The sequence below is a fragment of the Symphalangus syndactylus genome, chromosome 22 (assembly GCF_028878055.3).
Source record: "Symphalangus syndactylus isolate Jambi chromosome 22, NHGRI_mSymSyn1-v2.1_pri, whole genome shotgun sequence".
Classification (NCBI taxonomy): domain Eukaryota; kingdom Metazoa; phylum Chordata; class Mammalia; order Primates; family Hylobatidae; genus Symphalangus; species Symphalangus syndactylus.
The window spans coordinates 17,074,480-17,095,659 of NC_072444.2; the positions used below are offsets into that span (position 1 = coordinate 17,074,480).

The 21,180-nt window shown below is 48.9% G+C and overlaps 1 long non-coding RNA gene across 3 annotated transcripts in view; it reads left to right on the plus strand.

Annotated features, from left to right (window-relative positions):
- The window catches only part of LOC129472368 (uncharacterized), a 52,634-nt gene extending 34,848 nt beyond the window's left edge, over positions 1–17,786 (plus strand). The window contains exons 3-6 of one of the 3 annotated variants that reach the window (XR_010118936.1): positions 14,952–15,109; positions 15,775–16,183; positions 16,707–16,828; positions 17,477–17,786. This is a non-coding gene — a long non-coding RNA (uncharacterized lncRNA). Of the gene's footprint in view, positions 1–14,142; positions 15,110–15,774; positions 16,184–16,706; positions 16,829–17,091 lie in introns of those variants that run through there. The other 2 variants (XR_010118935.1, XR_008653900.2) reach the window with 2 other exon arrangements.
- Positions 17,787–21,180: the final 3,394 nt, after the last annotated feature.

Below are 21,180 nucleotides of genomic sequence, written 5' to 3' on the forward strand. Positions count from 1 at the left end.
ATTTCTGATAAACCATTGTTGCCCAAGCTATTTCTTCTCCCCATAGATAAGGTGTTGTTTCTCTCACTGCTCTCAATATTTTTTCATTGTTTTTAGCTTATTGAAGTTTGGTTGTGATGTGTCTTAATGTGGGTTTCTGTAGGTTTATCCTATTTGAGTTTTACTTGGCTTCTTTAATCTATAGGTTTATGTCTTTGGCCAAATTTGGGAAATTTTCAGTCATTATTTCTTTGAATACTTCTTCAGCTCCATCCTCTTTCTCCTTTTGTAGGATAATGATTACTTGAATGTTGGGTCTTTTGGTATAGTCCCATAAGTCCATGAGGCTCATTTGTTTTTAGTCTATCTTCTCTCTTGTTCAGATTAGGTAATTTCTATTGTTCTACCTTCAAATTCTTTGCTTATTTCTTCTTTATTCTCCATTTTGCTGCTGAGCCCATTCGTTGTATTTTAAAAAAATTGTTTATTATATTTTTCAATTCTAAAATTTTCCATTTAGCTCTTCTTTATATCTTTTGTTTCCTGAGACTTTCTATTTTTTCACTTGTCTCAAATGTTTTGGAATTGCTTGTTCAATGATTTTTTTTTAAATGATGGCTGCTTTAAAATTTGTCAGATAATTCCAACATCTGTGTCTTCTCAGTGTTGGCATCTGTTGATTGTTTTTTCTCATTCAAATTGAGATCTTCCTGGTTTTTGGTATGATGAATGATTTTCAGTTATATCTTGAACATTTTGGGTGTTATGAGATTCTAGATCTTGTTTAAATCTGACACCCTGCCCGTGGGGGAAGGGAAATGACTTCTCATTACTGCCAGGCAAATGAGAGCTCAGGTTCCCCACTCATCCTCATTTGACACCCCAAGGGAGAGACATGGCTTGCTACTGTTGGGAAGAGAAGGCTCTTCACTAGATCTCCATTGGCACAGCCCCCAGCTGGGAGGGAAGGGGTACCTCATGATTGCTCCCCACATAGTCTCCACTGATACTGGAGCTGGAGAAGGCTTCATGACTACGAGATGGTAGGAAAGGTTATGGTTTCCACTCAGTCTCCTCTAATACCACACCAGTAGGGAGGGTAGGGGGTGCCTCATTACCAAAGGGCAGGGGTGGAAGCCTACAATTCTAATGTGGCCTCCACTGACACCAGGATTGGAGTGAGAGAGGGGGTACTACTATCTGACAGGCATGAAAGTCCTGGCTCTCCATTGAGTCTTCTCTGATACCACTTTGGTGGGGGTAGAGGCCTAGGTTCTCTACTTGGCCGTTGCTGAAGGGGTTTTAGATTGGGCCACATTACTTCCCTTTGGTGTTTGGCTAGTGTAGAGTGGTAATCATCTATAAGTTTTCTATGTACTAGGTTCTTGCTCTTTCTGGTCCTTTGACTAGGGATAACAAGATTTCCTTGGGGCTTTTAAGTCTGCTCCCAGTGGCATTTACAGGTTGCTGACTTCTCCAGCATTCAGCCTGAGATCTATGAAGTCATCAGAGAACTCAAGGAACTCACCACTGTGCCATCCCTTAGCTTCAGAGGTTCCTAGCCAGTCTTCCTTCTTCTCTCCACCTTTCAGAGTCTACTTATGCTTGTTTTAGATACAATGTCCAAGATTTTTAGCTGTACTTAGCATGAGGAATAGGGAGACATGCATCTACTCCATCTTGTTCAGAACCAGATGGTTATGGAACGTCTCTTGGTTCAGAACCAAGAGAACTTGGTTCTCTCTAGTGTTTAACAAAATAAGTAGAGCTAAGCCAAGAGAAACAAGGCTTGGTTAGAAAGTAAAAAGAGATAGATCAGTTGAATATAATTTGGCATCTGTAGGATGAAATAAGAAAGTAAATGTTTGATTGTTTGCAAGGTTTTGATCAGAGAAGCATACTGTGGTTGGCATGCCCTTGGTATTAGGGTTATTGCCATAAGAGCAAAGCAGCTCAGCACAGCACATCCACCACTGCACATGTGATAATTGTAATAGGAGGCAATGAGTGTACAAGCTTAATTTAGGCCTGCAAGAAGAATTCCCTGTGATACCGCCTAGAGATAGTATAGACAACCCCAAGGAAGATACCATCCCTGGGGTTGGGTTGGGAGAAAGTCTAAGAGGGATGGGAGAAGGGGAAGGGGATTTATGCATTTGGATAAATGTGTAAATCCAAACCTGTATATATGAGAATGTGGAGGAATGCAGGCGTTTTGTTTTTCCTGCTGATCCTGTTCAGGTTCCTGAAGCCACTGAGTGGTTGGTTTATCACTCCATGCCTAACAGAGTGCCTGGCACATAGTAAGTCCTCAATACATATTTGTTGAAAGAAAGAAAGAATGAATGAGTGAATGAATGTTTTTCTGTGTTACATCATTTATTTCACCAGCTGTTATGGACTGGAGATTCCCCAAGAATGGGGGAAATGTTGGAGGCTTACCCTTCTGGGGCTCTGGATAAGTAACCTGTAGGGAACCCTCAAGATAGTGGTGCATACGTTTTCATGCTCAAAGGGGTAGGCTCACCAAGAAGAAAGAAGAGATCTGGGAGTCAACAGTTCATCCACTGACCCATCAACCCAACCCATCTATCCATCCACTCACCCACCCATCCCTACCCATTCATCCATCTACTCATCTACCCATCCATCCAGGGGTGGGGGCAGATTGTGCAGGTTTTCATGCCCAGAGGGGCAGACCCATTGAGAGGGGAGAGGGAGAGATAGAGTCAACAGTTTATTTGTCCATCCATCCACCTACCTATCCAGTCATCCATCCATCCCATCCATCCATGTGAGGTTGGAGCCAGATTGTACATGGTCATTGAATGGCAGCCTCAAGATGTTAGACTGAAAACTATCTTTCGTGACAGCTGCCAAGGAGAGGAGGTTAACTTATATGAACAGCCCAAGTGGCTGCTGGAAGCTCACTAGAACTTAAGCAGGCCAAATAAGTGGGGCCTGGGCACTTCAAGAAGTCACCTCTCAGTGCCATCATGCCAGTTTTGAAGAGAGTTGGGGAAGAGATGGGACGCAGCTACTCTCATGAGCAAAACACCTAGATTAGGTACTTATTAACCCAGTTTATGCCAACTCTAAGGTGCAGGGAGCAGATGGAATGATCTGAATGGGCTGTACTCAAAAGCCAAAAGTTCCCAAAGAAGAGAGTACCTAGTTAGGCTCTCTGGCATCCTTGTTGGGTTTAGGGCTGGGTAACAAAAACTTTTTGAATGACTACATAATGTGGGAGGCAGTGACTTTCATACGCCCCTTCCTTCGAGTAGAGATTCCAAGTAGCTCTTCAGGGTTAAAGTCAAGCCTGGGGCAGTGAGGGGGCCAGGCCTCCTGGAGAAGTCTCTACCTTTCATCTCAGCCTCGCCTCTGGCACCTCCCTCCCACCGCCATGCTTGATTTCTCTCTGTGCTCACAGCATCTGGATCATAGGAGATGCTCAATAATGTTTATAGAATGAATGAGTGGGTAAATATATCCCTTAGTCAACAAATATTTATTGAGTGCCTACTGTGTGCCAGGCATTGTTCTAGAAGCTAAAGTACAACAGTAGATAGGACAAATGCTCTGTCCTCACGGATCTCAGTTTAGTGCTCAAAGTGTTTTAAAAACACAAAAGTGAGTCATACCTCTCATAGTTTATACACTGCTGCTGTTGTTTCCTGAGGTCTATGCCAAGTGAAGCTTGCAGGTGCCAATGGGTGATTGTGTCTTGGGGCCAAGAGTTGGTGATTGTTTCTGGGAAGAAGGGGTGAAGAGAGAGCAGCACCCACTAAGGAGCCAAGATTGGTGAGGATCCTAGCTACTGTATCCTGAGCCCTTGTATATGCCCGTGCATATACAGTGTATGTTTATCTCTCTGTTCTCCAATCACCCTATGAGGCAGGCTCTTTTTTTTTTTTTTTTTTTTTTGAGAGTCTCACTCTGATGCCAGGCTGGAGTGCAGTGGTGTGATCTCGGCTTATTGCAATCTCTACCTCCCAGGTTCAAGCCATTCTCCTGCCTCGACCTCCGGAGTAGCTGGGATTATAGGCGTGTACCGCCACACCTAGCTAATTTTTGTATTTTTAGTAGAGACGGGGGTCACCATGTTGGCTAGGATGGTCTCGATCTCCTGACCTCATGATCCACCTGCCTCGGCCTCCCAAAGTGCTGGGATTACAGGTGTGAGCCACTGCACCCAGCCGAGGCAGGCTCTTTTATTTGTTCTGCTTCCCCAAGGATGCACTGAGGACCCAGGAGCTGATGTGACTCACCCAAGGCCATGAGAGGAGGAGGTAGTAGAGCTAGGATTTGAATCCTGGTCTGTTTGGTTCCAAAGCCTGGGTTCTTAACCACTTGGCTCAAGTGCCTGGGAGGGTGGAAAGGGGTGGCAGGAGGGGTCTGCAGGAGCTGGAGGCTGGCTTTAGGAGGGCTTTGGAGAGCTGTCCTGCATGCCACCTTGTTCCTAACACCTACTTGTCCTTGAATGTGGAGCTGTCGTTGATGACTTCAGGCAGACCTACTAAGCCAGGCTCCCTGTTTCCTGCCCACAGAGAAGGCCATTTGGCAATGCAAATCATGTCTGCCCACACCAGCTATGGATCCTATAAGTTTACACAAATCAGTGAATAAAAATTACATATTGCTGTAATTTACAAACACCACCCCGCCATTTGTAGCTGCAGAGGGAGATGGTGAGTGCTCGCAGAAAGCTGTCTACAGCTCTTGGGCCCGCTGTGCGCGCTGCAGGTCTGGTATGGTGGCAGTCACTCAGTGCTGCTGCAGCCTCCACTGCTTTGGTGGTAGGTGGGGACCTGGTTCTGTGGTAGCTTTGAGGGTTGACGGAGTCCTGGCCATTTTTCTAAACATGCATTGATTCCTGCCCACATCTGGAGGCCACTCCAGAAACCAGAGAAACTGTCATAATAAAACAATTGGATACTCAGAAACTGTCGTAATAAAACAATAGTCACAGCAAACTCTCGCTGAGCACTTTCTATAGCTCCATGGCACAAAGGAATTTACCCTGTGAATTCTCACAACCACAGGGAGTGGGTACTTCATCATCGTCATTTTTTGAAGGTGGAAACAGGCTCAGAGAAGTTAAACAACTCACTGAAAGTTAACCAGTAGTTGGTGGAAACAATTCTAAACCTGGCTGATTTAAACATCTGGTCTGGCTCTTCGGCAGGAGGCTGCACTGCTCCAGCCCTGCTCCTCCTCCTGGTATTCATCAAAGGGAGCTTATTCGGGGGAGCAGACAGTGGCAGTGGACTCAGAGGATATGGGAGAACAAACTCGGGCCAGCTTACTGTGTGTTCCAAGGCTTTTGAGCGTGTAACCATTTGTGTTTCACAGTTGGGTCCTTATATGTGTTTGAGATTTTGCACATGACCACATGCCCAAAGTTGTATTGTGTGTGTCCTGCATATGTTTGCGTCCTCACGTGTGTGTTTGCAAGTGAGTGGCTGGGTGCCTTTGTGTTCTTGTATGTGTGTGTGTTCATACTAATGTACATTAAATGAGTATCCAATTTTTATTGGGTACTTACTATGTTCCAGGGACAACTGTAAGTGCTTCACAAGTATCAACTAATTTCATCTTCACAACAATCCTATGAGGAAGTGCTATTAATATCCTCATATCATAGATAAGGAAATCAAAGCACAGCGAGGGTGCCAAGTTGCTCAAGCATCCCTTCTGATTACAGAACACGTTTTCTTCCTTTACATCCACCCTCCCTCATTTTTGGGTCATATGGCTTAGGTATTGATTCCCTACCTCCCCCATACCTGGTTGGCCATGGGACCCAGGTGTGGCGAATCAGAGTCACTGTGATTGGCGCAAGCAGCTGAAGCAAGTAGCTGCTCATGAGAAGCACCTGAGGGTAGTTCAGTGTCACTCAAAGCATGGTCTGCAGACAGCATCGAATTCCTAGGTCCCACCCCTGAGCTCCAGAATCAGAAGTTCCGGAGCTGGGACCCAGGACTCTGTGCTTTCACAAGCCCTCCAGGTGACCCTTGTGTACTTGAGAGCCTGGACCATGAAGCCACACCATCTGGGTTGGGTTGGAATTCTAGCTGCACCACTCATTAGCTGTGGACAAGTTACGTAAGCTTTCTGTGCTTCAATCTCCTCATCCATGAAATGTAAATAACAGTAGTCCTGACCTTTTTAAGGATTAAGTGGGTTGAGACATACAAGTTCCTAGAGAAGTCCCTGGCATGTGACTTGTTGCAGGAGGGCTCACTGTCACTGTCACTCTGCAAGGATGAGCATGAGACCCAACCCTGCCCAATGAGCAGTCCTAGGACTTTTCCTGGTACCATTAGGAACAAAGTGGCTCCTTCTACTGGGGTAGGGTATAAGCCTGGAGCTGCTGGTGACCACATGCCTCCTCAGGGGGAAAGCTCGCCTGAGAATAAAATGACCAAGAAGGAAGTCAAGGGGTAAGGGGTCCCTGAGGACATTTTTGGAGCTCCTGGATCCATGCCTGGAATCACTGGACTTGTCAATTTCATGAGCAAATTCTTTTCCCTTTGGCTTCAGCCACTCTGAGTTGGGCTCCTGGCAGTTGCACATGGACAGCTCCTGCCAGGTGCCTCATCTGACTTAAACAAAGGAGTGACTGCAAGTGAGTCCAAGGCCATCAGTGAGTTGAAGCAGTGCTGGGATTCCTAAGCCCCAGTCTGTGATCTCTTATTGGCTGCCTTTTCCCGACAAGGCAACCCCAAACCGTATCTCCCAGGCCTCAACAGTCGGTTCTCTGGGGCGGGCATCTGTAGGCTGACCTTGCACATTAAAGGTGCCATTTCGTTTCTTTGTCAGCATCACCGTTTGCTTGGGAGGGGTGGCAGAGCTTCCTCCTGGAGTCCAAGCTCTGTATTAATCAATCTCATCATGATCAGAGGCACCTTAGTCATGTAGGGGCTTTTTGATGAGGCTCCTTGGCCTTTAGAGTGTCAAAAAAGACAGTCCTCTGCCAGGCTCTATCATGGTGATGCCAAGGCATCAAGCCTGGAGATGGGCTGAGGTTGGAGGCTTTGTGGGCAGTGATTCTGTCCGCCTCCTTTCCTGATTTGTGTGTCATGTGGGGCAGGGTCAGAGGCCATTTTCTGCCTTAGTTTCCCCAACTTGCAGGCCTCTGGCTTCCTGCTTCAGTCGCAGCCTGCCCAGGCCCTCTCTGCCTTCTGCCCTCATCCCCCTTGGTCTTGGTCTGCCCTACCTCTTGCCCAGTTTCCCATGGCTCTCTAGATCTCTCCTTCCACTCCCATCATCCCCATATTGCCCCATTTCAAGTTCCCACCTTCTCTCCATCTCCCAAGGTCCCAGCCTCCTTGAGCCTCCTCCATCTGACCTCTCTCCATCTCTCCCAGCCCCTGCAGCCCCCCATTCACGTCAGTTGTCCCTGTAACTACTGTTCTCTCTCCAGGGTTCTCTGAGTTTCTCTATCCTCTCTGCCTCTCCCTTCCTCCTTTCCCTCAGCCCTGCCTCGGGCAGCCACCCCACACCTGTCTGCCCCTCCTCCCCTCCCATCTCCTCCAGGTGGCCTGCTGCCAGTCTGGTACCAGCCGGGTTGCCATGGGAACCACTGAGCGGCTTAGGAAGCTGCCATAGATCTAATCACGGGCTGTGAGTTTTCAAGGAACAGCTCTTTTCGGTGCTGACAGCCGATTAGGCTGATGCTGGGAGGTGGGGGGCAGGGGGAACAGGAGCCAGGGAAGATGTCAGCCAAGGCAGGGCTGGCCCTCGAGGCACCTGGGAGCAGGAGGCCAGATCTGCCCAGCCTATGCTGTCTGTGCCTCATTGGCACTCTCAGACCCTCTGGAATTTTCCTGAAGAGATCATTGATGCTACATGCATTCTCTCCTTGCTTCCCTTTCACTCACATTCATTCATTGGTTTGCTGATTCATTCATTCACTCACCAAACCCTTCCTATTGGTCATGTACCTCAGAGCCTTTCCAGTGCAGTGGGAGAGACAAACCCTTACACGAACTCCTGCCTCCAGTAGGCCCAGTGTTCTGACTGGGGGTATCCAGGCCTGTGGGATCCCCAAGGAAGGCAGGAGGCCCATGCTACTTGGAGAGAGTGAGGGGGCCCGAGGATGTGCTTCACAGGGCATTTAGATCTGCATCTCCCGGTGGAGGAACAGGAGTTCGTCAGCCAAGAAGGGGAAGGCTTTCCCAGACCTGCAAGTTCCACCTCTGAAGTGACCACGGAATCTGTTTTTGAGTGTGCATCCCAGGCGATTCAGACACAGACCAGAGAGTGAGGCCGTGGGAAGTCACTACTGATGGAGACATTTCTGTGGGGGCTGCAGAGTGGCCCCCAGAGCAGACTCTTTTACAGCTGTGCTGAGGATGGCCTGGGGAGTAACCCCACTTCAGGAAAAATAGCCCGAAGTTCACAGCAGCCAAGTCTCCTGGGGTTAATGGTCTGTGTTTCTGGAGGGCAGAAGGTGGGGGATTCTCTGGGGGAGTTGTTTCCACTGCTTACACCTGCACCCCGTTTTAGTTGTGTAGCCAGCAGGGCTGCATAAGAGCTTTGCGGGGCCAGAAGAGCCTGCCAGCTTGGTCTAGTCTTAGATGGCTCCCCTGGTACCAGGCTTTTGGTTTTTCTCCTCTAAACCAGAGACTGTGTTTGCACATAATTTGCATACATTTGCATATGGTGTCGGCGGGGCCCAGCATAACATGCAGAAAACACATTTTTCTCGCCAGGGTGCTTTGCAGCCTGGATTAGAGCCCAGGTGCACAGAGACCAGGAGCTATAAAACTCTTCCCTCCTTCGGCCCTTGATGCTCCTCCAACTCACTCCTTCCTGCACCCCTCCCCACAGTGGAACTTAGACCCCAAGTCAGCAGGTCTGGGAAAGCCATTCCAGTAAGGAAGCCTGGATTGCTCTGGGTCTAGTTCAATTATACTTGCTGTGTGACATGGAAAGGTCACTTTTAGTGTCTCCGCCTGCCTTTGTATGAGTCTAGGTTTGACTGAAGATTGGGGGAGGAGGGTACAGAAGCATCACTTCATTCATTCCTTCCCTCCTTTATTCATTCATCTGATTCTATTCATTGTGTGCTTACAATGTACCAGGCCCTTGGTTCTAGAAGGAGCGAAACTAGCCATGTTCCCTGCCCTCTGGGGGTTTCAGGGAGACTGGCTTTAATCAAATGACCACACCAATCAATGTACAATTACAGTCTTGATAAGTGCTACACAGAGACATATGTGGTGCTACATGGAAGCTCAGAATTGGTCTGGAAGGTCATGGATGACTTCCTAGAGAAAGCATCCTTCCACTGAGATTGTATATAGACAAATAGGGCCAAGAAGAGCTTTCCACTTAGAAGGAACAGCATGTGCAAAGGCCCTGGGGTGGGAAGGAGCAGGATGAGTGTGCAGAGGGAGAGGAAGGCAGTGTGACTGAGTGGAGAGGGATGTGACGTGAGAATATGCAGGAAGGTGGGGCCGATTCCTCAGGACTTTTCAGGCCCGTTACGGAGGTTGTCTTTAAGACAGTGCTGCCTTTATTCTGAGAGCAGTGGGAACCACAAGGCGAGGAAGTGACATTAACAGCGTGTGGAGAAGGGGTGGAGCAGAAATGAGAACACCAATCCGGAGGCTGTGGGGGTTGTCCAGGTGACACAAGGCAAGGGCTTGACTTAGGGTCATGAAAGTGACCTGAGATCATCAGGCAGTAACATAAGCAAGATTTAATGGGAGATGGAGGACAGGGGTGTGAGGAGGTGTTGACAGTGACCTCTAGACTTCTGGACGGGAAGATGAGCCATTGACTGAAGTGGTGAACGTGGGGCTGGGGGAACCCAGGTTTGGGGGCGAAGAAAGGAATTGAATATGGTTAAATTTGCATTTCCATTCAAGCATCCTAGTGGTAGTTGGGTAGAAGGGAAGAGGCAGATAGGGGTGCTGTGTCCTTCCACCCCCAGTCCCCCAGCCACAGGAAGGGGGGCTCCCTGCATCCTGCACCTTACAGAAGCACCCAGCCTCATCTGTCTATATATTAGTGTTTTAGACTTATTTCTAATCTAAGAGTAAGCAGAACATTGGGGAATGCAAAGAGCACCTTCCTTTACTACGTGTATTAAACTTGCATCCTCCCTATATGGGAATTGTATTTTCTGAATTCCAAGACAGCACCCACAAAGGATTCTCAGGCTTGTTCCAGGACTAATGTGCACTATGATTTGCATGCTGTATAGGAACCGGGAAAACCAGAAGGGAAGGCAGGAGAAAGGAAAAAGGGACCTATTTTTAGTGAACATCTACTGGATGCCAGACCTTAGGCAAGCCTTTTCTCTTTTACTAGCATTACACTGTTTAATTCTCACAAAAGTAAGGTATGTATTATTGAGCCCGTTTTACAGATGAGAACACTGAGGCTCAGAGAGGTTAGATACGTTGTCCCAATTGCACAGGTAGTATGGGTCGGGGGTGGAATTTTAACCCAGGCCTGCCTATGTCTAAAGCTCATGTTCTTTTCACCACACCAGTCCTATCTGAAAGTGGAGTTCTAATCTGGGGCCCAGGAAGGATTTGGCTTTCTTCAGGGCCAGGGAACTGGAGGGCAGAGTGTCTACTTGGTTTATGCACTGCCCGTCTAGCGGGAGCTCAGAGCTGAGCGTTCTCAGTCCAGTTGTCCGCACCTGGCTCCCACTCCTAATTTAGCAGCTTCAACGCCTCTTTCACCTTTCAGCTGCAGCCACTTTGGTCTTCTCACTGTCCCGTGGGAGTGCCAAAGGCTTTCTTACCTCTACACCATTGCTTCTGCTGCTGCCCCTCTTAGAAAGTCTTGTTCTGCCCAAGCCTTGCCCACCCTCCACATCCCAGCTTCCAGCACATCCCTTCTTGTCCTTTGTGACCAGCTCAGGGGTCTCCTCTGTGAACCCTCCCCTGATTCTCTGGGCAGAGTTGAGCCCTCCCTCTCATGGACCAGCAGGGTGCTTAAGAGTCTCCCAAGGCCCGGTTCAAATCCTGACTCTTCCACTTAGGAGCTCAGTGAGCTGCAGCAAATTACTTAATCTCTCTGGGTCTCAGTTTGCTGCCCTGTAAAGTGGGGATCATAATGGCACCAACTTTACAGGCTCATGGTGAGACTAACGTAATGAGATGAGTGAGACGATGCCTGGCAGACTGTGAGCCCTGGATGGACCCAGGTGGCATGCAGCCCACTGTTAGGTGCATATTTATTTACTCATTTGTCTTCCCCTCCAGGCAAGGAGCTCTTTGAGGATGGAGCCCTTCTTTTATTTCAGTATTTCCAGTGCCTACCACAGGGCTGATACAGACTAGGTATCTAGTGTGCATTTATTGAATGAATGGACAGGTGCCAGAGTTTTTATTCTATATATTTTGTCTTCCCTTCCCTGCGTTTAGCTTTTCAGAGGTTACAACTGGGTTTCATGCTTAGCCGTGCCCTTCACAGAAGCAGACCTGCACACAGTAGGTTCCCAATAAAGGTTGGTGGTTTATTTCTGCAGGCAATCCCTTCCCAAACAAACAGCATCCAGCCTCTGATCTACATAATCATCCGCCACCCTCCTGGGTGTAATGGATACATATTTATTATTGCCTACGTGCCTCTCCTCCCCTGCCGAGCACCGTATTAAATGGCTGTTCCTCAGCTCAAGTGCACAAATATTCCTTTCAAAATTATTACATTCACCTTTTGTTGGCAGAACATGCCATATGAAACATCCCAACCTCTTACTGGGTGTAGGTGTCTGCTTTCTGCTTCCGCCTCAACAGCAGTACTGAGGCCAGAAGGCCTTGTCAGGGTTCCAAGTGCCTGCGTGGCCAACTATTGGCTGGAACCAAGGAGCCAGTGCGGGACCTGATTCTAGGTTAATCTGAGCTGACCTAGTCAAGGCTATCATCATCACATCATTGACTTCATCACTGACACCATTACCCACATTACCACCATCACATGGCCATAGCCACCAGCACCGCTACAACTATCATCACCACCATCACTACCATCATGACTGTAACCACCACCATCACCACCATCATCACCACTATAACCACCACCATCACCACAATCATTACCACCATCACTACCTCCACCACCACCACTACCACCACCATCACCACCATCATCTCCACAACCACCATCACCACAATCATTACCACCATCACTACCCCTACCACGACCACCATCACCAACATCACCACTACCATCACTACCATCACCACAATCATTACTATCATCACTACCTCCACCACCACCACCACCAACAACATCACCACTACCACCACCATCATCACCACCATCATCAACATCACCACCACCATCACCATCACCACCCCTACCACGACCACCATCACCACCACCATCACCAACATCAACACCACCATCACTACCATCACCACAATCATTACCACCATCACTACCTCCACCACCATCACCACCATCATCTCTACAATCACCATCACCACAATTATTACCACCATTACCACCATCACTACGTCCACCACCACTACCACCACCATCACCACCATCGTCTCCACAACCACCATCACCACAATTATTACCACCATCACTACCCACCACCATCACCAACATCACCACTACCATTACCACCATCACCACAATCTTTACCACCATTACTACCCCCACCACCACCACCACCATCACCACCATCACCACCATCATCACCACCATCACCACCATCATCACCACCATTACTACCCACTTCGCTGCCATGATTGCCAGTGCCATCTGCACAGCCACCATCATTACCTCCGTTATCAACATTGCCACATCATCATAACCATCATTTTCACCATCATTTTCACATTCATTACTATCACAATTAATACTATTAATTACTAATATTTATTGAGAGCTTTATCTATGATAGATGTAGAACTAAGCCCCTTATGTGTGTGACTTTATTAATCCTCCAAATGACCTTAGAGGCAGGTACATTTTAAATTCTTGTTTTACACTTGAGAAAACTGAAGCTCAGAGAGGTTAAGAAACTTGCTCAACATCATAGAGTCAGCAAATGGTGTTTTTTTTTTTTTTTTTTTTTTTTTAACTCAGCAGACATTTAATGAGTGTTCATTAGCACATAGGATACGTACCTCCCATTACCAGGGACACAAAAATGAGTGTATTTCCTGACTACAGGGATCTTTACAGCTTTCTCAAGGAGACCAGACATATAATTAATACAACACAGCCTACAGGTGTGTCTTTGAGCGATAAGGTATACCCTGAGGGCCACAGGAGGGAAGATCATTTCTGGTTAAGACCTAGACCCAGAAGCATTCCTATAATACGAACATTTTGATAAAATCTGTTCTAAGCTTTTTGTTCATGTAAGAGCCTTCTTGGCCAGGCCTGGTGGCTCATGCCTGTAATCCCAGCACTTTGGGAGGCCGAGGTGGGTGGATCACCAGAGGTCAGGAGTTCGAGACCAGCCTGGCCAACATAGTGAAACCCCATCTCTACTAAAAATACAAAAATTAGCCAGGTGTGGTGGTGCACACCTGTAATCCCAGCTACTCAGGAGGCTGAGGCAGGAGAATCACTTGAACCCAGGAGGCGGAGGTTGCAGTGAGCCGAGATCGCGCCACCTCACTCCAGCCTGGGCAACAGAGCAAGACTCTGTCTCAAAAAAAAAAAAAAGCCTTCTTGTCTTTCTGACTGGCTCAAAGGAAGACTTGGCTGTCTCTCCAACTCCTCCTGCCTACGCCCTAGGCCAATTTTTCTTGCTGTGCCAGGTTTGCCGAGACCGCTATCTTGGTTTCCAGCTGGAAGGAAGTTTAGCAGCCCTTTTACAGATGGAGAAAACTGAGGCTCAGAGAAGGGAAGAAACTTATTGAAGGGAGAGAGCAAACTCTTCTTTTTCAGTTCCCTGGCAGTGCAGTCATTCTGTGAGGGCTCTTTGGACTCTGAGTTTATCAAGAATGAAAGGGGAAGTGCCTGTATTGGGACCCTCTTTCCTCATCAGCTGTTTTATGTGGTATATGGTGGTGGGGGGCCTGGGGGTCTCTGGCCCCCTGTTGCTTCTCCTCTTTTGGTCTCTTCCAAGGGGACCTCAGGACAGCTGGGTGGGCCTGGGGGAGGGGGCTGAGAGCTCTTGTTCATCTTCGGGAGTTCATATTCCCCATGGCTGGCCAGGGAATCCTTTCCTCACTGAGGGATCACATGGCATGGCCTCCAGAGCCCCATCTGAACACCACGTGGACAGCACTTCAGTCTGCGTGTTCTCTTGGAGTAGCAGACTGGCCCTTTTCCCGAGAGGCTGGAGCAGGCAAGAGGGAGAGTGGAAGGATTTTGAGATGTTTCCTGAGCGATGAATGCAACCCCACCTTTTGGCATTCTCTCAAGGACTGCAGAAAAGCCTTCAGCTGGTCTTTTGATGATCTCTGGGTATGAGACCAATGTTTCTGTGAATGTGACTCATGCTGAGGTTGACTTCAAGGAGGAGGCGAAATGGCCTGGCTCTAAGAGGGTTACACTTGATTCCTTCGTTTATTTGCTCTTTCAACAAATAGTTTTTGGCCTCCCACGAAGTGTCAGGCATTGTGCTGGGAAGGGGGGTGGCAGTGGTGAGGACAGAGTAGATGTGGTTTCTGCCCTTATGGGGAAGAAGGGAAGACAGATGTGACTCTAGTAGTTACATGAATGGAAACAATTACACACAGTTTTAAGCTCTACCCCCAAAGAAGCAAAAGCTGCTGAGAGAACGTGGAACAGGGACTGGCCAGTGGGTTTTGGGCATCACGATAATAACACTTAGGGAGTACTAATGGTGCTGGGTGGGCTGGGCTGCAGCTGCGGCACTGGTTGTTAGCTTGGTTAGCTGGCTGTAACCTGTGTTGTATCAGTTCTTCAATATTCTGTTATCTTCAGGGCCACGTGCTGTTCCCAGCACGTCACTCGTACATATTTACTCATTTCATCCTTACCCCTATGAGATAAGAACTCTTGTTATTTTACAGATTGAGAAACTGAGGCACCGAAAGCTTGAGTACATTTTCCAATAATATACAGCTAACAAGTAGCGGGTGAGGGTTTGAACGCAGGCCCTCTGGCTTCAGAATCTAGCCTTTCTCCATTCCGCTCCTAATGCTTCTGGTGGATGAGTGAGTTTAACGAGGTAAAGATGGGGCAGGTGTGGGGTTGGGGTGGGTTTCAAGCACAGAGCTGTGTGGAAAATGCCTGGTAGTAAAAAGGGCACAGGACACTCAAGTAAGCAGGTGAGGCTGGTGCAGCTGGCATTAGGGGCCAAGGGGCTGGGGGGTGGGGAAAGAGGGCAGGTGACAGGGAGGGGAAACGGACAGAGCAGGATTACATGGAGCCTGGGAACGTTACGGTTCCGGCCAGGATCCCAGCAGAGTGAGCTCCACAGGGGTGAGCACAGTGCCTCTTTTCTTCATTCATGTATACCCAGCTCTGAGCACACTGCCTGGCACATAGGAGATGCCCAATAGTGATCTGGTGAAGGACAAAGGAGGGAGCCAACTCCCTTCTCTCCAGCCCTCACCCAGCTTCGGCTTCCCCAGTTCCCACTGTCTATTAAAATTCTAATTGCTGGGGCTCCAGCCCTGGAAAACGCAGTTTAGTAAATCTTGGTGGGCCTGGGGATCTGGATTTTCAATAAGCTCCCAAGATGATTCTGACTTTGCCTGGTTTCCCCTGGACACTCCTGGAAGCTGATGGTTCTGCTTGTAAGGGGGCAGCATGGGGGTGGGGTGTTGCCCTGCAGACACTTGCTGGGGGACACACCTTGAGCTCACTGCCCATCTCAATGTCTGTCTACAGCACTGTGGAAAGAAACACTGTCGGTGGGCTTTCCAGTGCTGGTTTCCTGGCAGCCCTCTCCTCCTCTGGGGTTGTGGACGTCCCGGGCTGACCCTGGCCACCGGAAAACCTGGACTGGATCATCCTTGATATGGTCGCTATGGCTGTGTCCCCACTCAAATCTCATCTTGAATTGTAGCTCCCATAATTCTCACATGTTGTGGGAGGGACCTGGTGGGAGATAATTGAATTATGGGGGCAGTTTCCCCTATACCATTCTCGTGGTAGTGAATAAGTCTCAAGAGATCTGCTGGTCTTATAAGGGGAAGCCCCTTTTGCTTGTCTCTCATTTCTCTCCTGCCTGCCACCATGTAAGACATGCCTTTTGCCTTCCGCAGTGATTGTGAGGCCTCTCAAGCCACGTGGAACTGTGAGTCCATTAAACCTCCTTTTCCTTATAAATTACCCAGTCTTGGGTTGTCTTTATCTGCAGCATGAAAACGGACTAATACAATAGTTGACCTTGAGTTTTAGGCATTCTAGAGATCTGTTGGGAACCGAGAGAGAGAGAAATCATCCAACAAACTAATTAGTCAATCTAGAGAAGAGAGAGGGAAGAGGAGCGGGGTGGAGACAAGGGAAGAAGGTAAAATAGAAGAGATGGAGGAGAGATTGAGAATGGAGACGAGGAGTGAGAAGAGAAAGAGGGTGAGAACAGACAGCGAGAGACAGAGAGGAGAGACTGCTGAATGTGGGGATGTGGTGGTTCTGGGGGGACAGCCCTGAGCAACAGCATTGTAGGCATTTGACAGAAAGGGCCTAGTTGTCCCAGCTATTCTTGGAGAGGGCCTGAGGGGTCACACATGAGCACAGCTTACAGGTGGTGCAGGTGTTGAGAGAGGTGGTCATTCCCCTGATAGCCATCATCTTATAGTTTGTTGTTGTTGTTTAAGATGGAGTCTCAATATGTCGCCCAGGCTGGAGTGTGATGGTGCCAACATAGCTCATTGCAGCCTTGAACACCCAGGCTCAAGTGATCCTCCCACCTCAGCCTCCCAAGTAGCTGAGACTACAGGTGAGCACCAACTACACTTGGCTAATTTTTGTATTTTTTTGTAGAGACGGGCTTCTGCTGTGTTGCCCAGGCTGGTCTCAAACTCCTGGCCTCAAGCAATCCTCCTGCCTCAGCCTCCTAAAGTGTTGAGATGACAGGTGTGAGCCACCACACCCAGCCATCTTACAGTTTTGAAGCAGGTGAAACTGGCAGGGCTGGAGGTGGCTGGGAAAGGCGGCTGTGCCAGGCCTAGTGGAGGCTGGGGCGCCACTTATCTCATTCAGAACTGAAGACCTGAGCTGTGACGGCGCAAGGGCCCTCGGCACCTCGGCCATTAGCAGAGGGACTGGCAGTTGCACAGGCCAGAAAGGAGCCCACCTGTAGGAAAAAGATAAGTCTGATGAGCCAGCCTCAGTTTCCCTAGCTAGAAAATGTGGGCATGGGACCAGGAGATCATACCCACAGCTACTAACATTAACCTCTTGCTATGTATCACACTCCTTTCTTGGGCCTTCTGGGAATCCATCCTGAGCTGGCCGGACTCACCATTCCTACCTCAGCCCCTGCCACTCTCCCCACACCATCCTGCCATCTTTCAACCTCACCAGACGGATGTATGCCAAGCCTGTTCCTGCCTCAGGGCCTTTGTACGTGCTGTTCCCTCTGCAGAATGTCTTCCCGTGGTCTTTCCTGACTGGCTGCTTGCCATCACCTCTTCAGAGAAGCCCTCCATCATCACCCTGCCTCAAGTAGCTTCCCAGTCACTTGCCTTTACAGTACGCAGTTTTGTTCTTTGTTGTCACTCTATTTTATTCCCCATGTTGTCACTCTATTCCCCTTCCGGCATGGGTGCTGCATTAAATCGGGAACCTTGTTCCTTCTGGTATCTGGGGTGTCCCACTGCTACCCCCATGTGAGTGCCTGGCACATATAGATACTTGATACCTGCTTGCTGAATAAATGAATAAGTGCAACTTGATACGTTGGTGCTTAATTTGTGTTATTTCAAGTAGGTGTCATAGATATTTGCTTTCATTAGGTATTGAGGGAGATGTTATCGTCAGGGTCCTACACACAAGGAAACTGAGGTTCCCAGAGGTGAGGTCACACAGCTGGGACCTGGACTCAAGGCTCTGCCTCCAAAACCTTCTCCCCCAGGGTGCCCCGACCTTTTGTGGAGCAAAGAGGAGACACCAGCCACGAGGAGCTGGGGGTAATCTTTGTGCTTTGGAGATGAGGAGGTGATGGCTGCGGGTGAAGTCACTCAGCACTGCCACCCTCAGGCCTGTGGTGGTAATGCCTCTAGGCTCGTTCCTGGGGCACACTGCCTGCAACTCTGTGATTCTCAGAGACCCAGGGCAGGGCTGGGAGCAAGTGGCTGCTGTGTGGTTCACACACGACCTCCAGCAGTTGGCTCCTAGAGGTGCCCAGTGGGAACAATACACAGGGATTTCAGGAGAGAGTGCTGCCCTTCAAATCATTCAGGCTCATTTCCCAGGCAGGCCCAGCACAAGCCACAGATTTCCCCAGTGGCACAGCGTGCTGCTTAGCCTCCTACCCACGGGACAGGTGCCCCTTGCCTCTGTGGGTAGCAGAGAAGTGCCTCATGTGTCCGAAGACTGCAAAAGTCTGCTTCACTGGTCACCGGTCTGTCGGCAGTGTTCTACACCTCTCCCAACCCCTGAGCTGAGCTTTATCGTGGTCAAGGGGCAAGATCATGGCTATTAGAGCCATCTTGGTCTGGATTCAAGTCCCAGCTATGCAGCTTACTGGCTGGGTGATGTTAGGCGAGTCACATTACTCTCCAAGCCTCAGTTTCCCTATCTGTAAAACGGAGATGCTTATCAAAGTGCTTGGTTCAGAGTTAAGGCAACAAGCGGCATATCAGCCCCTTGCCATCTGGCCACACTTTCACCTCTAGCCACTCCTGCCCAGTTCCTCTGCCATGCTTTGCACACACTGTTCTCTGCCTGGACGCTCACCCTGCCTTGCCTGCTGGGCCAAGGTCTCTTCCTTCTACATGGCAGGCATCTCCTCCAGGAAGCCTTCCCAGACACCCTCAGAGCATTGGTCTATTCTGGGTTCTCTGAGCCTCCATACTGTTAGAGTGGTGAGGTCTGTAATGGTCAGTGTGTGTGGACCAGGGTTGGGTCGTTTTCGTCCCATGTCCGCAGCCCAGGACTCAGCAGCAGTAATATCAGTTGAATACATAGGTGAAAAAAGCACTCAAAGATAGAAATGAATTAATGAGTAGAGAAAGGAAAGAAGAAAGCATGGAGGAAGGAAAAAAACAAAATGAAGGAAAAAGAGAAGAAAGCAAGGGAGGGGGAGAAAACAGAAGAGAAAAAGAAAAGAAATGAGAGAGAAAAGGCAGAGAAGGAAGTGGGTCCTCCTAGGATCCTTCCCGCCATGCTGGTGTCTCAAGTCCCAGCTATGAATCTTACTTACCCCCCGTCCTGCCTGCTTATGTCTGCCTGTCACTCCGCAGAGGTCCTCAGTTGCCTCCGGCTCCCACAAAATATTCATTGTTCTTTTGCCTGCTCTGCTCCGCCTCTCCCTGCTTGTTAGGTGCCAAAATGGTGGAATGATCAGAGGTAAAGCACGTCTGTCACCAGGCATGGTGGGGCTGATTCATCGAAAGACGCTCCTGTCCCGCAGGCTCCGCTGCAGAGGCTGACTCAGCCCTGGCTGCCTCTCTCCTAAGGTCACAGCTGTGTCTTCCCCAGAGGGTCCAGGAAATGTAGCACAGGCTTCGAAAAGGGCACAGCCCCTGGAGCTAGAGAATTTCTTTTTGAGCAATTGGGATGAGAGAACCCTTGGCTTGAATGTGGTGGGGCAGACCCTAAGGATGCTGGAAGGGGCTGGGAGGTGGTTCAGCCTGTGCCGGAGCTAGGGGAGCCCCAGTTCCACTTGGCATTCTGGAACAACCTGGTGGGCAATTCCTTGAGCACGATCCAGGAAGGCTGGTATCTGGGGATGGGCTTGGGCTGGTAGGGGAGCGGGTAGGCTTTCCAGATGGGACTGGAGACAGGGCTGAGAGAGCACGGGAGAGTCAACACTCTGCAGGCTGGGAGGCAGAGGCCAAGATTCAGAAAGGCTGCCAGAGCCCAGCCAGCTGCAGTCTGAGAAGACAGCCACTGAGAACCCAGCTAATAGCTGCTTTTTCTGTGCACCTACTATGTGCCAGGTCTCTACCATGTACTCGGGCTCCAGGGGCCTTGTTTTATTCCATCCTCACAGCAGCCTTCTGGCATAGGTGTCACTGTCATCTCCATGTGAGGAAACCACAGCTTGGAGAGGTCAGAAATCCTCAAGCCCATGGCTGTAGAATGTCAGAGTCCCGATCTGAACCAAGAACAGCTAAGCCCTGTTGCCTTCCTGACAAGGCCTACCCTTTAGAAACGGCTTACTAATTTTTCTAGAATATAATAATACATGCTAGCTGTAGAAATGTAGGGAAGTAGAGTTCAAAGAAGAAAACAGAATTTACCCCAAACCCAGCATTTTTTCCCCTATGCCCTTAAAAAAAACCACAGCAGGCACCATGTGGCTTCTTGTTATTCCTACTTAACATTAGAGCAGAAGCACTGTCCTAGGAGAATACAACTTTTGGCAAGTATAATTTTTACTGGCTGTCATAGTATTCTGGTTGGGGATGCGTGCCCTAATTTCCTTAGCCATTCTCCTATACCTGGACATCTGGATGGACTCCAAAGTTTCACTGTTATAAACAAGACTGCTATGTGTTTCTTCGTGTTCAAGCTTTTTCTATGTTTCAGGCCTGAGTATTCAGGAGATTTCTGGAAGGGAAACGATTGGATCAAAGGCAGGGCTGCTTTGGGGAGTGGATGGATTGGAAGAGGACCAAGGAATCCTGGCAGTCACCCCCAAGAAGGGTACTTCTTTTTCTAAGAGAGATCAGCTCATTGAGGGAGGCTACCTTCCTTTGGACTAACCGGCCTAAGTTAGACTGACATCAGAACTTTTGATGATACCTTTTTGACCTTCTGACTGTTTCTTTACCCTCTAATAAGCACTGCGGGTGTGTGTTGAAGGGCCCTTCATACATTCACCTTGCTACTGGGTTCCTGGAGGCATTCGCGGATTCGGAGAGCTTGGGGATAATCTTATTCAACCCTTCTCATATGCACACAGGTGTACCATTTGACAGGTGCAGTGACTGAGTCCCAGTAAGGACAGGTAACTTGTTTAATCTGCCTGAGAGTAACTTTGCTAACAGCAGATGGAGGCTCCCTGGCTCCATGGCTCCCACCACTGTGTTAGATGCCTTGCATTTTTTTTTTTATTCCAGGTCATATAATTCTATCCCCAAGCATAATGAAGAACAATTGCTGGTATCATGGTTGCCATGG